Source organism: Belonocnema kinseyi, chromosome 9 (genome assembly GCF_010883055.1).
Source record: "Belonocnema kinseyi isolate 2016_QV_RU_SX_M_011 chromosome 9, B_treatae_v1, whole genome shotgun sequence".
In the NCBI taxonomy this organism is placed as follows: domain Eukaryota; kingdom Metazoa; phylum Arthropoda; class Insecta; order Hymenoptera; family Cynipidae; genus Belonocnema; species Belonocnema kinseyi.
This window is the reverse complement of record NC_046665.1, coordinates 30,605,550-30,612,912: the sequence shown is the minus strand read 5'-3', so window position 1 is coordinate 30,612,912 and position 7,363 is coordinate 30,605,550.

Sequence of the window (7,363 nt, the reverse complement as noted above, 5' to 3'; positions counted from 1 at the left end):
TTGTAACTCTTGCACACTACATATCGTTCAATTGTCATTATTTTAAAATTGAAGAGTTCTTGGTTTTGATAATCTGCAATAAAAAATCCTTTAATTTAAGTTCCTACTTTCAAAATTTCTTCTCTTTGGAAGTTTTAAAATTGAAAATTGCAATTAATACCACTAAAGACATTCTGTTATCTGTGTTTAAATGTTCATTTCTGTCTTTATTTCTAGTTCTTGCTTGCATAAAATCTTATATTAAAAAGAAAGATGCAAGTTACTGAAAGTCAATTGAAATTGAATTTAAATTAAAATTTAATTAAAGAGGAGGTAGATATTTTAATATCCATTCAAATGTATGGTTAGTTATTATATTTGATAGCACTTTTAATTGAAATATTCATTTCATTTTGATAATTACTCCTAATAATAATTATATTCACTAATAACAATAATAATTATTCTTTTTCAATGGTATTACATAAAATTATACTCACTTATTAAATTAAATGAGAATAAAAATGAATTGAAATTGTTCCCGTGCAATAGGACCAAAATGATATAAAAAAATATTTATATACAAATATTTTTATTTTCGGTAATTATTATAAAACTTGCAATAAAATATAGTAATTGATTAATTCTTCCACCTTTCAAGCATTATATTAATTTTTCTTATTAATTTTGAAACTACCTATTAATCATTAAGTATTAACAGATAACATAGTCATACTATACCTACAGCTTATTTCAATAAATATTTATTAAAGAAAGTTGAACAATGTCATCTAAACATTTTATCATTATACATTACATCGATTGTGTGAAGTATATAAATATTATTCAATAAAACCTTTATATTTATTATTATATTATTAAATCAAACGCTGATATACTTTTTTCTAATTGTATTTCATTTTTGGAAAGGATAATGTCTTTCAAGCCCGGCGCGGCGAGAGGTATAATGACCGTGAAGGGCTAGAAACCAGTCGAACGACAAGATTTGTTAGGGCCAGTTTGACCTAGTCTTTTGACTGCCACTGGCAGCCAATGCAGCCAATGGCTGCCTTTTGGTGAGCCCTGTTGTAGGGCATTGGAAAAGAAACATTTTTCTTCTCCTGACTCTTTTTCATATCATGCGTTATTTGACTTAAAATGTTGATTTTCGTGTGTTTTTTGAAATTTTGTAAATGCTATAACTGTGGTAAATTTTGGTTTTATAAAAAAAGGCATCAGGATAAATTGTTCGTCTGATTGAATGCTATGAATATCCATCCAGACAAGTTTTTAATTTTAAAAAAAGAGATCTCAAAAATGTTCAAAATACGCTCACTTTTTGAATTTCTATCCAAAATGGTTGGCTAACGAACTTGACTTTTATTTTAGGACACTAAAAGAGTATACCAAAGGCCAATTCAATCTGTCAATTCTCTCGAAAGTTATCGTGCTAAAAAATTAAAAATCGACAGACACATGCACACACACAGGCAGACACATTCGTAAAAACCTGTTTTTCGGATGCAGGGGGTCTAAAAACGTGGACATTTGACAAAAACGGGGTGGGGGGGGGGGGGGGCAAATTTACACAAATCTAATACCTTCTCTTGATGAGAATGTAAAAATTCATTAATTTGCCATGAATAATGTTTTGATACTTCTGTTTTTGGTTTTTTTGGTGAAAAATAGCATTAAGATCATTTAAAAAAAGTAAATTTTTTTAAAACCCACACATGAGACGAAAAAGAAATTAAAAAACATAAGTTGTGATGAGAATGTGCCCACAGAGCGGACTGATTTTTTATTTTTAATATGGTCTTTCACGATTAAAACACAAAATGCACATGCTATCAAAAAGTTATCAATAACAAATTTGTATATCTTTTTGAGATGCACAATTTTCTTTCACTCAACTTTTTACCCATTTTGCACATTTTAACCGTAAAATGTAATTTTTTAATTTTTTATTCTTTTTTATTCTGTCACAAATTGAATTGTCAATTTTTTTGAAAAAATCAAAAAGGTGTTTAAACAATATTATAGGGCATTGAAAAAGAAACATTTTTCTCCTCGTGACATTCTTTCATATCATGCGTTATTTGGCTTAAAATGTTGATTTTCGTGTGTATTTTGAAATTTTGTAAATGCTATAACTGTGATAAATTTTGGTTTTATAAAAAAAAAGTCATACGGATAAATTGTTCGCCTGATTGAATACTATGAACATCCGTGCAGAAAATTTTTGAATTTTTCCCAAAATGGCTGGCTAACGATCTTGACCGTTATTTTAGGACACTAAAAGAGTATACCAAAGGCCAATTCAATCTGTCAATTCTTTCGAAAGTTATCGTGCTGACAAACTAAAAATCTACAGCCACACGAACACACACACAGAAAGACACATTCGTAAAAACTTGTTTTTCGGATTCAGGGAGTCTAAAAGCGTGGACATTTGACAAAAACGGAGGAGGAGGGGTCAAATTTTACACAAATCTAATACCTTCTCTTGATGAGAATGTAAAAATGCATTATTTGGGCATCTGTCGACGGAAAAATTCTTTTTTGTTTCGATATCAATTTTGTAATTGGGATCTTCATAATAAATTCGGCAACCTTCATGATGAGGTGACAAATATTATGATTTTTAAAAACAAATTCATTATTCGGGCATCTGTGGACGGAGAAATTCTTTTTTTTCCGATTTCAGTCTTTCTAATTGGGAAGTTCATGATGATTTCAGAGAAATTCATAATTGGTTGATCAATTTTATATATTTTTTTTAACAAATTTAATAAATGAATCCATTATTCGAGCATCTGTCGATGGCAAATTATTTTTTTTCGATATCCTAATTAAATCTGTTGACATAGAAAAAAAAACAAATTTTTCTGTCGACAAATGCCTGGTACATTTGTTCATCAAATTTGTTTAAAGAAATAATCAGATTTATCAGCTTATTATGAATGTTGCTGAAATTCCCATCAAGTTCCCATATGAAAAGACTGGCATTTAAAAAACCGAGTTTTTCTTCCGACAAATGCCCGAATAATGCATTTGTATATTACATTTGCTTAAAAGATCATATGACTAATAAACAAATTATTAATTTCGTGGCAAATATCATAAAGTTCCGAATTTAAAAAAATGTACATCGAAAAGAATTTTTCTGTCGAAAAACGCCTGATTACTATGCATTTGATCATATAATTTGTTTATAATATAAAGAATTATAATTTTAGGAGACATTTTTTTAATATCATATAATTTCCGTTCAGACGTCTTGCAATATAACAATAAAAATCGTATGATTATGGAAAATCATAAAAAACATTTTTTCAAGAAATAATTTGTTTATAAATTTTTTTTGGTTAAATATACACGGAGAAACCTTTTGCTGCAATATTTGCTAAGAACCAGACCAGATTTTACTATATTCAGTTTGCAATGGAGGGACATAGCGGAACTTTTGTAATGTTTCCTACTCTGAGTAGTAACTAGTAACTACATGCCGAACTACAAAACTCATTGGAAAAAAACTAAAAAATGTTACCTTTATTTCTGCAGATGATTGCAATATTTGCAAAGGACAATAGTAACGTCGAGAGAGACCGGTGCACTGATTTAGTAAACGACTTAGTAAAATTTGGTGCTGTCAGATTAACAGACGAAAAAATAAACCCAATATGCACTCGTCGCGTTGAAGGTCACGAAACGTATCCTTTACACGAGCATACGACGCCCGTGTAGAAATCCAATCAGGGATCCGGTCGGGTCCCAGCCGGATAGCCCCACTTTAAGCCGGGCGCTGGTCGGGGAATCCGGCTAAAAACGTCACGGTAAACTGGTCGGATCCCAGCTTTAATACCAGCCGGGATCCGATCGGCTAATCCGGCCAAAAAGCGGTTAAGAAATGTTGTTTCAGGCGAGAAATTGGTAACTTGTTTTGTCTTTTAAGGCTCATCGTAAAGTTTACTGTGAACTTTAAAAGTCAAATCAAGTGAACCAATTCTAGCAAGAAACTTGGAGTCGAATTTTATTCCCTGATGATAGAATCTCATAGCAATTTGGAAGCCACGTGTTGATTTAAGGTTAGGAAGGAAGAAAGCAAAAACTGTATACACAAGACTATATTTTAATTAAAAATAATAATTATTCGCGCTCTAAGTGGGGGTTTCAAACTAATTATTGAAATAAGGTTGGTTTTAACCACGAGCCTCGATTTTATTTGCGAACTTCCAAGAGAAGACGCGACATGAGTACAAGCAGCATCCTCGTTCCAGGTGCGAAACTGAAAATTACTGAGTTTCTATGCAGACGACAGATACAGCAGGCGCTATATATGGCGGTAAATTTGAAATTGTACAGGCTAAATATTGTCTGAATACAGAGAAGTTTATAAAAATTATATCATTTCCGTTGTTGCACATAGCAGAATCGATAACAGTTTAATTTAAAATGTTAAATTATTCGAAAAAATGTAATGTGTGTGTTTTTTAAAAATAATTTCAAAAAGCTCATTTTTGTTTCACTGATCTAATAAATCTTTAAATTATAATTTTCAAATCATAATTCATCTAGCATCTATAATCACGTCTTTGATAATATCGCGGCTCTTAAAAAATGTGTGCCGGCTCCCGACCATGGGATATAACCAGGGTTGGCCCGGCCAGTAACCGGCCGGCCCCGGACTACGTGATTCGAGAAAATTGTAGCCCGACCGGCTTCCGCCTGGTTCCTGTCCATGAAACCCAGCCAGGGGTAGCCCGGCTGGGATCCGACCATAAACCTTGTTGTATTAGGGCCAACCGGGGAAATTTCTACACGGGCGTAAATGCAGACTTATTTATTATGGGATGATGATCTCTTTCGCACTATTATATTTATTTAAATTGCAATTGTACAGTACACACGATTATATATAGTTTATACATTATAATATACATGCAGGAATATTATATTACAAGCTGAAACAGAAAAATATGATTAAAGTAAAGCTGGTGGGATTTTAACACGGGTCTCCAGCGCGGCAGCACGGCGATTTTCCATTCGGCTAAACTAGATAATGAGATCCAGAAATTTATCGCTTTTATCAAGTAAGTGCTAGCAGTCAAATTGCCTTCCATCAAATTATTTATTAATTGTTCACAGTGATGGCATTTTAAAAATTCTAAGCACTATATCTTAATGTAATCAAATATCCTAATAACGAGGTTAAAAAATTATTTTTTGCTCTGTGGAAAATTTGTTTTTCAATGGTGACTTTTCCAATTATCCTAATTTATTGTAATAAGGACCTTTGCATTAACCCAAATTGAGTGATTGATAAATTTAAGGAATTTCAGTAGAGCGTTGGTCGGCTGACATCGTTTACGCTCGGCTGAACTCGGTTCAACGCTAAGCTCGCTTACTAAGTCATTTACTAATATTCGAGAGCGATCTTCCAAATTTGTCTTACTCCATAATACAAAAAATAGAAAGCGTCGTAGTATAATTCATATTCCTATAGACAATAGCAATTCCTCTTAGAATTTAGTCTTTTATCTTATTTTAGGTACTTATTACTTATACTCTTTTTATATAATTTAATTATGTCTCTACTAATTTATCCTATGTAGGATTTTACTATAAAAATTACTAAGACTTCGTATTACCAATAGAAAAATTACATATAAAAATAGAATAGCTTACGGTTATTATCGTAAGTATCGATTGTAACCTAATTTATTAATTTTTCCAGTACAAAGTTTCTCAGTGTATAATATTGGAATAGCTTTAGCTAATATTAGTTTATGAAACTTAGGCGATTTCAACCCTTTTCCTGTTATTGACGAGCACTGTGGACGTCAAATAGATAAAATGGCAATTTTTCCGTCTTATTTGTTTATGTATAAAAAATTGAAAACCTAATTGTAAAATCAGGCTCGACAATGATCTTAGAAATCTAAACAGATTTTTTTTCAAATTTTTGTTGTTAAAATTGCTCAATATTTGTCGGCTGTACGTTATTTTGAACTAAAAATCTCATTTTTTCCCCACAGTTGGCCGGGAATGTGAAAATAAGATCATATGAACTCCCATCTAACACAACGCTACTGAAGGTTGCTTGAACTTTTCAGCATAAAACAGTAACCAGCTATGACTTTTTTTGAAACCAATCACCCCTCCCCCTGCCCTTAAACCTTGGTTAATGAAAGTTTTGTCGTTCACTGAGGTAGAAATTTAATTTAGATGTTAAAAAAAGGTAAGGCTGATGTGTAGACCGTATGTGCTACGTTTAAATCGTAAAAATAAAATTGGAAATGAGTAAATTCAGTTTTGAAAAAACCGGCAGAAGTTGCAGTAAAATGTTTAATAACAAATTTTTTTAAGAAATGCGCATTTTTTTATAAAGAGACAATGAGCGTACGTCTGTTTTAATATCAATGCATGTCATGAATTGTAATAATATACGTTTATGGAAATGATATACGAGTTGAGATGCATATTTGAGTGCGAAGCACGAGGTACGTGATGAGAATGTATTCGTTAAAGCCAAAGGCGCTCTAACAAAAAAGAAGTCACTATCACCAAATTACTGTTGTCGACGTTTTGACATTTACTTTAAAAAAATCTGTGCACAAGTGTAAGGAATATACCAAGACCGAGCGCGGAGCGCGAGGTAAATACATTATTTCTAAAAAATGTAAAAGAGAAAGATTCAGAAGACAAATATATGTATATATATATATATAAACCAAATAAATGACTCATTATTCCAAATGAATACTGAGCACGTCGAAGATATTCACCAATTTTCTAATTTGGAAAACGGTGTTGAATTTTCAAATTACTTACAGTCCTCATTGTCGTTTAGTATTCATTAAAAAATATTAGTTTGTAAAATTGAAAAATAAAATACGATTTAATTAAAGTAGGAAATTAAACATTTAATTACCATGAAATGAAGTTGATGCCCCTGGCGTAAGCCGCAGGTCTGCCATTTTAGTGGTTTTCTTCATGTTAGAGGTTTTCCTAATAATTTTTTAGCTTTTCTTACATTAAGTGGAATGAAAAAATCGTTTTCCACGTATTTCGTAGGAAAACTGGGTTTAATTAATGTATGAGGTAATTTATTATTTGTAAGACATGAAAAACTTTGTTCAGTAAAATAAATTCTTTACATTCCCAAAACCTTATATCCTCGTGATCATTAATTTTTCGTCAAATTTTACAAACTATTCTAGATATCGAAAAAATGTCCAGCATGTATTGGCAATATTTGTGCAAACTTCTCAGTAAAGTACGTAATAATCAGTTGGATGGATAAGGCCGCAGAGGTGAGCATAGGTAAAAAATTAAATTTTTGACAATTACTCAACAATCATGAATGTTTTATGAAAGCTTA